Here is a 10,502-nt window from a genome sequence, read left to right as displayed (position 1 = left end):
TATTTATTAATAAACTTTTAATTACTTTTTAGGAGTTATCTGTCATCACTAACTTTTTTAATCTTACATTTAGAATTGCAGTGCAGTATAATTCTAACTATTTTATTTTATAATGTTTGATCTGGTATCGGTCTATTTATTTTCATCATTATTTTTAAAACATTTATAAAGATAGTAAAGTACTTATTAGAGACAGTAAAGTAATGAACATTATTTATTATTAGTAACAACCCCCCCCCCCTCCCCTCACTCATTAAAAATAGACAGTGGTTCTCTTAGCATGGAAATAATGAATAGAAGGGGGAAATTCTTCTTCTTTTTTTTAACAGCACTTTGTCCGTCCTTAATTTTGCCTTGAAATTTTTCTTCCCAAATGAAAATTGTGCCACAAACTTGCCTAAAGAGTCAACAATGTTTGCATCCATGAAAGCAGGGAAGAACATCATAGGAATTAGACTGCAACTTAGAATGACTATTATTGATTGATTGGACAGTATTGATAGGTATTAGTTGTTTAAAAGCTTGTACATATTCAACATCAATTATCTGCCCTAGCAACTTGTACAACGTGTTTATAGCCACCATGTTTATATTCAATATATATTCAGGTACAAAAAGATATTAGGTATTAACTCTCAAACAAATCACAGGTGGCATTCCATAGACAGTTGATAACATAACATGCCATACACATAAAACATAATTGTTTTTATCTCTGTTTAAATGTATTTAAAGTTGGGCTTGCTTTAACAATAGGAGGTAATTCATTCCATAAAATTGGTCTCTTCTAACAATCATGATTGGAATTAGTTGTCTCTTAATCTCTAGGTTGTACAACACTTGTTCCTGCAACAAATGTTGCATGTCAGTTACCAAACTCTTAAGTTTAACCCTGGACCCAAAATTATGCTTAACCCATATCCCTAAAACTCAATTGCTACCCTAACCGTATATGTTTGACAGAATAAATCTTGAAGCAAATGTCTGGTCACCAATCTGTATACACATCCATAGACCAACAGATCACTGTATCACTGAAATGTAGTCATATGTGTTTATTAGAACACCTTTGGGTAATGACCCTTTATCATATACCTTATACCTTACTCCAGGATGTTGGTGGTATTCATGAAAGTTTCTTGGAATTTCATGATTCAGAAGCCATGATAAATGTAAAGTACCCTCGTATTAATCTGTTTTATCAGATAAAGACTCCTTTAAGATCTTTTTGAAGCAGGAGCTAGTACATTGTCAATAGCTTGTACAACTGTCGGTCTATGTATTTGAAATACACTGTGATGATGATGATAATATGAAGAAGAATAATGTATTTATATAGCACGTTTTTCATATGCATGTTCAAATGATGTCATTAACAGAATAACCAAGTTTTTAGGTGCTTTTTGAAGAAATCAGGAGATTTACTGGTTGCAGAGAATTCAAGGTAGCTGCTTGAATTTTTGTATAGGAAATGTTGACAGGGATATGCAATCCATAATGACCATTTTACCTAGGGTTTTATACAAGTTTACTAAGCGTGTTTTTTGTTTAGAAGGGTCTTGGGTTGAAGGACCCCAATCATCCTTGGCTAAATGATGTCTGTTGGTTTCCATGGAAACTCATAATTCATGAGTCTTATGTTGATATTGTGCTATCAGATAAAAAGATTTTCAGAAGCTGAAAAATAACCTGTACAATGTTAATCAGTATATTGCAGCAATCAGGCGATGGAAGAACTTGATTTAATTTAATTTAATTTAATTAAGGAACTTTACATAACTATCTTGATCTAAGGAGACACGAACGAACAAACTAGTATATTTGAAACACAGAATGTTTGAACATTTGTGGTAGGGTCCATGTCATGAATATGCAAAGGAAAACATGAACAAAGAACATTAGATATGCAGTTGAGACAATGACCATGTACTTATGATTTTAGACAAGTTTAGTAAATGGGTTTGTTTATGAGAGCCTTGAGTTTAATGACCTCTTATCATGAGATAAGGACGTGTTTGTCGATATTCAAGTTCATGGAAATTCATCATGATGACGAAGAAAGCCGTAGTAAATAAAACCCCTTGTAATCTATGCTATCATGTGATGGTAATTCTAGTAGAGTTTCTCTGATGCAAGGATGAATCCTGGACATTGACATGCGGATTTGGTGAGGGATCAATGTCTCTTTGGGGATGGGGTCAAATAAGTTCATGAGAATTCTCATAATATAGTTTCAATGGAAAGGATGTACCACTGTGAATGTGCCAAATGTATGCACACATACAATTTAAAGAGGATAAACTTAGAAAAAAATGTTCCCCACTCTTTACCATCTTATCAAAATCTAGGAATATGGAATATAGCTCTATTCCACCAATTCCCTCCAAATGTGCATTCATTTGACTCATAAACATTTAAAATATCAACTTTCAAGGAACTTTGGATGACTTTTATATGTAAAGGTAGTTTGAATGTTTCATGAATCATACAATTTGTTTTTGTAAAATCTATTCTTGGATATGCATGTTGAATGAAAACAGGGCATTCAATTTGATTGTAGTTCAGAATATTCTTAAGGCATTAGAGAAGTGCAATGAATGTACTCAACTACCGAAAGTTATAATGAGAGGATATGGACTGGGGTATTAGATCTTATTACATTTCAAATTGACTTTTAAGTTTAATGAATGTGAAAAATGGCATGCAATCTTGTTGCAACCCAAATTGAGTGATGAAGGAAAGAGTGTAGACTGTAAACAGACAATTTGGGGCATGCTATCTAAATAGACCACTATTTTTATGAACAGGAACATTTAATCTGGTTGTAATCCAAATTGCCTATTAAATGAAGGAAGGAATATGAACAGTCAGGACGGTTTTATTTCTATACTGACCAATCAGATGTGTTGGTATGGACAAGGTAGGGGCCCAAATCACATATTTCTAGCTGGGAATATATACAGATACAGTCAAACCTGTCTATAGCACCCAAGGGAAACACAAAAAGTGGTCTTTGTAGACAGGTTCCTTTAGTACATGATTCAATGAGAAACCGTTTTCAAGGGAAACAACAAATGTGGCCTTTGTAGACAGGTGGTCACTAAAGCACTAAATCAGGTTTGACTGTAGTAAGGTTTTACAGTCAAAAGAGACTACCGGTATTGTATATGTGGATGTGAACAGGGGCATTACTGAGATCTGGCCATAAACCCAGTCTGATTCATTCTTCTGGGAAGGTCCAAAGTCTCATCTTTGTTGATAGATTAATAGTTTCTTTGAAAGGAAGACCGAGAGATAATCCCTGAGGGATCACTGTAGAGGTGAATGTTCGCTGGGAGAGGGTGCAGCTTACCAAAAAGATTTCAAGTATCTTCGCTCACTCAATACAATGGTAGTCATGTATTAGTCTGTAGCAGAAACTATGATTTGATACCTTACCATATTTCCTAAAGCCTTGAGTAGAAACTAGCTTTGTCATTCTCTGGCTGTCGTCAGGAGCAGCTACAGTACAGGGCCTATGGACTGCAGTCACTGAGTAGTCTTCTAGCTCAGACCCTCTCTATTATGCATTATGACTGACAGAGGTTTGTACCTGCAAACTAATCATGTATAAAAGAGGTGCCCTGACAATTGCTCAGGCAACATTCACTCAGGTCTTTATTTCATCAAAGGTTTAGGGTTAGGGTTGCATTTGCTGTAGGTTAGGGTTAGGGTTAGGGTTAGGGTTAGGTTTAGTGATAGATCTGGGGTTTAAGATAGGAATTTGGGTTGTGCAGGAAATTATCATGGAGCAATCTCCACCAGAGCAAGTGTCATATGACCTCAGTTACATGTAGAAGTATGGAGGGAGAGTTTAAAATAGAAATGAATTAATATTCTATATTACGGTAATTATGAACAAGGACATGCAAGTCATGTCATGGTTCGTGAATTTGTGTCATTGGTACATTCCTATATTGTTATGATTGTGATATTAACCTGCATAAATATTTACACATAGAAGAAATAGTTGTGGTAAAAACCACAAACTCATAAAAATTGGCCTAATATCCTCAATTTGTCAAATGGTACAATGAATTGTTATTTTTAATGCAATGATATGTTATCCGGCCCAGGAATTTTGTAGCACTGTGATTGAGACAAAAGTTTCGGATATAGATAAACATGTACTGTCAAGATTTTGATCTTGTTCTCTCTCTCCCTCTCTCTCTCTCTCTCTCTCTCTTTCTCTCTCTCTGTCTCTCTGTCTCTCTCTATCCCTCTCTCTATCCCTCTCTCTCTTTCTCTTTCTCGCTCTCTTTCTCTGTCTCTCTCTTTCTCTCTTTCTGTCCCCTCTCTCTCTCTCTCTCTCTATCCCTCTCTCTCTCTCTCTTTCTCTGTCTCTCTCTCTCTCTATCCCTCCTCTCCCCCCCCCTCCCTCTCTCTCTCCTTCCAAATGAGTCATTATAGCAGAAAGTACTTATGATGACAGGAAAGCCCTTGCTCCTTGAAATCTTCAAAGAAATTTATTGTCCTATTTTCTCAACATAATAGAGCTATTGAAGAGTATAATCTTCTCCTGTGCCTCTGTTTACAGTTTAGTGCATTTTATTTGGATGATTCGTAAAAGAACAAAGCTATGTTACCTAAGTACAGTATTTTTCTTGAACGCCATAAGAACATTCTCCAATAAACTAAATGAAGGCATTACTATTTTGCAATGAATGTAAGATTTTTATTCTTCTTCAAAGTTGAAATTAACATTCAATAAGTTTCATGATTCAACCATGCATTCCATTCCTATATATTGCAAAGAAAGTGTAAATGATTTGTAAAACTATATATATGAATCTTTGATGTACTATTGTACCATACATTGCTTTTTAGGTTGTATAAACATAGCATATTATGTGTGTGGTGGGTTGTAAATATTTGGTATTGATATAAATTATTTTCTATTTTCATGTAGCTGTCTGTGCTATAGCAATGTACCGTCCTGTTCTGATATTCTGTATCATAAATACTTTGTTGTTTACTGTACTTCTGTCTGAAATTTGTGCTTTTTGTTGGATAAATATGTGTATCGACACACAAAATACAGAGATATGTTTTGTGTTTCTTTTTTCTTGTGTGTGTTTGAAGACATGAATCTATGTGGGTTTAATGCAGATTGGTGAGATGACGATCGTGATTATTGAAACAATACAGAAAGGACTCATAATTATTTTGATCACCAATCATAATGAATTTAATTATGATTATAAAAGGGGCTTGTTAACTAATACTGGGAATTACAGTAATGGTAGGATATTGATGATAATGGTAATGGTAATGATGATGATGATAATGGTAATGGTAATGATGATGATGATAATGGTAATGGTAATGATGATGATGATAATGGTAATGGTGACAATGATAATGATGATGATGATAATGGTAATGGTAATGATGATGATGATAATGGTAATGGTAATGATGATGATGATAATGATAATGGTGATAATGGTAATGATGATGATAATGGTAATGGTAATGATGATGATGATAATGGTAATGGTGACAATGGTAATGATGATGATGATAATGGTAATGGTAATGATGATGATGATAATGGTAATGGTGATAATGATAATGATGATGATGATAATGGTAATGGTAATGATGATGATGATAATGGTAATGGTAATGATGATGATGATAATGGTAATGGTGATAATGATGATGATGGTAATGATGATGATGATGATGATAATGGTAATTATGATGATAATGGTAATGATGATGATGATAATGGTAATGATGATGGTAATGATGATGATAATGGTAATGATGTTGATAATGGTAATGATGATGGCGATGATAATGGTAATAATGGTAATGATGATGATAATGATAATGGTAATAATAATGATGGTAATGATAATGATAATGGTAATAATAATGATGGTAATGATAATGATGATAATGGTAATGATGATGATAATGGTAATGAAAATGGTAATGATAATGGTAATGATGATGATAATGGTAATGATGATGATAATGGTAATGAAAATTGTAATGATAATGGTAATGATGATGATAATGGTAATGATGACGATGATCCTCGTTAGGCCCTGTGATGTTAGCATCAATCATCTCCAAAGGACCCCCTTTCCATTCTCTCTGTCTCTCTCTCTCTTTCCCCCCCCCCTCTCTCTCTCTCTCCTCCCCCTTTTCCTCTTTCCCTCTCTTCCTCAATTTCTGTCCATCTTTTTACTGTTCTTGTGTCTGTCTCCCTTTCTTTCATTCTCTGATTCACATCTCGCTCTGTATGTCTGTCTCTCTATTTCTCTCTCTGTCTATCTTCTACACCTCACCCCCTCTCTCTCACTCTCTCTCTGTCTCTGTCTGTCTGTCTCTCTATTTCTCTCTCTCCCTCTCTCTCTCTCTGTCTATCTTCTACACCTCACCCCCTCTCTCTCTCTCTCTCTCTCTGTCTGTCTCCCTCTCTCTCTATTTCTCTCTCTCCCTCTCTCTGTGTGTCTATCTTCTACACCTCACCCCCCCCCCTCTCTCCCTCTCTCTGTCTCTGTCTGTCTGTCTCTCTCTCTCTATTTCTCTCTCTCTCTCTCTCTCTGTCTATCTTCTACACCTCACCCCCTCTCTCTCTCTCTCTCTCTCTTTCTCTCTCTCTCTCTCTCTCTCTCTCTCTCTCTTTCTCTCTCTCTTTCTCCACACTCTCTTTCTTTCCCTCTCTTTTTCCACTCCTTTGAAAAGCCAAGTTCTTTGATTGACTTTCAGCTCTGCTTACACGGTCACATGATACCTAACATCATGGACCCTACCAGACATATAATAGCATCTGATGAAAGCCATAAGGACATTGAACTCGGGTTCATATTGCAACGTGTGCTGAGAGCCAGAAGGGCATTGGTTCATGCTCACGTAGTCATACCAGCTTGTCTGCCACCCTTGGCAAGATTCCACAAAGAGACCATAAAAGTGCTCCAAAACAGAATAGGACGAGACAACATAAACATTGATACAGTTATTTTCAGTAGGCGATAATATTACTAGACGCCAGCTCATGTTAATGTTTCATATTTCTTATACGGGTAGTAACGAAAATCTAAATTCTTTGTATACTGGATAAAAGAGGAATTTCCAGGAAGAACTTTAAAACCCGATTAAACTTTCAAGTACTCGAAACGTCGATGCGTGCAGACTTAACGAAACTAGAGAGTAAATAAGTCCCTGGTGATTCTAAGAGAAAGAATGCATGGTTTCGAATGTGTCACGCATCAGTAGAAGCTTTTAATAAAATACAATTCTATTTTTATGTAGTTACCTCTACCCTGAAGCTTACTTAATTTTCCATTAAAATATCAATTCGCAGTATTGGATGATGAAACATTCATGAGCTTAAACGGATTTAATGTAAGCCACCATTTATATTTCCAATTACCGTCACATTCGTTGGTAGAACAGTAATATTACATGGAAACGGGAGAACTCAAGTCTGGTTCCTGTCCTTCTAAATAGAAAATGACAGATAATGAAGCTCCATTACTGTATTTTCCTACTTTCAAACTCTCCTAAGCTGATGCGTTGGTAATCTAAGGATACACATATTTATTCACTCCAATTTCGGCGTTACTTGAGCATGTAGATTCTACACGTGTATACTTACCTATAATATCATTCATCAGATTTATCTTATTTTATCCTAAAGTTACTTTTCCCGATTTCACTCTTCATACTGTCTTATCCAACACATTTTATTGAGATAATGTGTTTACTTTTATTATGTTAAACTTCCCTAGCTAATATGTAACAAATATTTGGAGGCGTCTGAATAGAGAGCATCAATGTTTCATGCACTTGTGCAAATTTGTTATAGGATGTGCTATAAGACAACATCGTGTAATCGTGTTTAATTTTTTAGGATTTGTATATACATTTTCAATTTCAATTTTGTCTGATTCTTACTTCATACAAACCAGTTCTGTAGTCATCTTTCATCGGCAAGTTTTGTTAACATTGATTATTTTGTGATTAAGATACTACCTTTAATACAGTACCACTTTGCTTGTCAGTGGTGTGACATTGGTCCAGCCTGGAAAGGGGAGGGGTGGTGTTGGTGTTATGGTACCTGGTATATCAGAGTGTATCAGAACAAGATAATACAGTGAGGGAGGGACGTGAAAAGGAGTCATATCACGTTTTCACGTTTCTTTCTCCTCTCCCCTCTCTCTTTCTCCTCTCTCAATCCCTTCTTCCCCTCTTTCTCTATTGCTCTATCTCCCTCCCTCCCCCTCTCTCTATCTCTCTCCCTCCCACCTCTCTCTCACTCTCTCTCTCTCTCTCCCTCTCTCCCGCTCTATCCCTCCTTTTCTCCTCCCCCTGTCTATCTCCCTTCTTTCCTTTTAGTTGCCATTCTCTCTTTCCTTTTCCCCGCTATTCGATTGGGGAACATAGTGCCCTCATCGCCCCAAAGTCTCTACGCCTCTGGTGCTTGTCAGTTATCACTGACAGCCTCTTGAAAGTTTAGACAGTCCTGTCATCTACCCTGATATAGACACGTAACGAAACAATACAGACATGGTAAAACTCGTCTTCCAGGAAATCTTCAAGATCATTAATGTTTCACTTTCAAACCCTTTGCCAGTTTTGAGACTCAATAATATTAATATTGATTGATTGATTGGTGTATAATGATCATTACGTTTGTATCATCACGTAGCCTATACTAAGATCAATACCACACTTTCGTTTCTAGCATAATATAGTATGACTTTGAGATGAACTTCATATACGTTTTTTGTTATGTGTAAAAAACGGTATATAATCTCAAAACATTGAATACTTTTAATGAATAGACGAATATAATGAAGATTAAATTATTTTTATGATAGTATAAAAAGTGTCAAATATAAGTTGTGTATCATTATTACGACTATCATTATATATATATATTTTTTTAAAGATATTTTGTATTATTTTCTCTCAAATCAAATACATTTTGTACAATCTGTCAAATCATTCTTAACAAAACTGGATACATTGTTCATTGATATTTTGGATTTAACATAAATTACAATAATAAAAAGAAAACAAACGTACATTATATATGTACGTTATAATACACCCTCCCACACACACACACACCCACATACACAATATATACATGTCCTTCACCTTCCATCGTGCATTTATCATGTGCATCAACTAGCCACTCCCCTTTCCCAGGTGTTCCATCAATCAGTGTTCGATATTATACACCGTTCAAGAATTAGAAACACTCTCTCTCTCTATACCATCTTTCTCCTGTGGTATATCAATTAATCAAACTATTAACCAACCCTGGCAGGTGTTACGTGTGATTACTATACTGACATACAGGACTCATTAGTTTCCTTCCTCACCTTGCGGTGTACTTTCACTTTCTGATCTAACATGTCGTATCCTTGCCCTCACATTTTTGTTCAATCCATGTAGCGATCCCTTGTTTGGTCTGGTGACATTATTGCTCCGGATTTATTTCGTCAAAGATAAAGCTATTGGGTTCTAGATTAAGTTTAGGGTTAGGGTTAATGTTATGCATCGTGAGGACCATGGAAGTGGTAAACAAATTCGAAATCATTCATAGAAATAATAATTTTACCGCGGAGTGATGAAGCTGTCCGTGCAGTTGTTATGAATTATTACCAGGCACGATTCACCCGTTCAGAAAAAACTAACCCCCTCTTGGTAGGCAAATAAAGAGCATTATGCCGAATGTTTTGTTCGATCAAGAAATAATAAAGATACGCGACATTTAGAAGGTTTTTTTCGACTTCTTATACTTAATTTAACAACAGTGTTCGTCAGCTGCTTGCAAAAAAGATCATTACTGCCAACGACAATGAAAAGCTGTTACGGCCGTGTTCGAGTCATTGGAGGAGGGGGAAGGAGGAGGGGAATGATCAAAGTAATGGTTTGTCACAACGGTTGAATGTTGCGTCCAAATATAATTCATGAAGCCTGTATCGCAGGCTGCAACTTAATTTATCAATTTAATGTCTCCCGTGTGTAATCATAACTCGAGCATTGTAAAAAGCATGTGCGATGGAACGAAACATTTCTCGGAATCGTAGATGCATTTAGTCAAAGAGACCTGGGAATTAATCCACGTAATTAGACCCCATGGAGTCCCTAATAATAGAGATAAGTCATTGTATTATATTTTTCCAATTAGCAAATTGCAGTCAAAGAGAATAATTTGTGCATTATCGACGAATATACAATCATCTTGATTGATCCACTCTCGAAATATTACCTCAAAGTGCTAAGAATGTAATCGCATAGACTTTCGAAATATTAACTCAACAATGGCCGCTTCAATGCCTTTGCATAATTATTATCCATCATGATTCATGTTCGAATTACGTAATAGGGGCCTGTGTCATTTATAGAAAGAAAGATGATGATGCACATGTCCTCTGATAATTCTCTGCGATCGTCTTGTATGGCCTATGCACCCAACTCATGGATAGTGA

The sequence above is a fragment of the Strongylocentrotus purpuratus genome, unplaced genomic scaffold, assembly GCF_000002235.5.
Source record: "Strongylocentrotus purpuratus isolate Spur 01 unplaced genomic scaffold, Spur_5.0 spur5_scaffold_9, whole genome shotgun sequence".
Taxonomy (NCBI): Eukaryota; Metazoa; Echinodermata; class Echinoidea; order Camarodonta; family Strongylocentrotidae; genus Strongylocentrotus; species Strongylocentrotus purpuratus.
Note: the sequence above shows the minus strand (reverse complement) of the source record.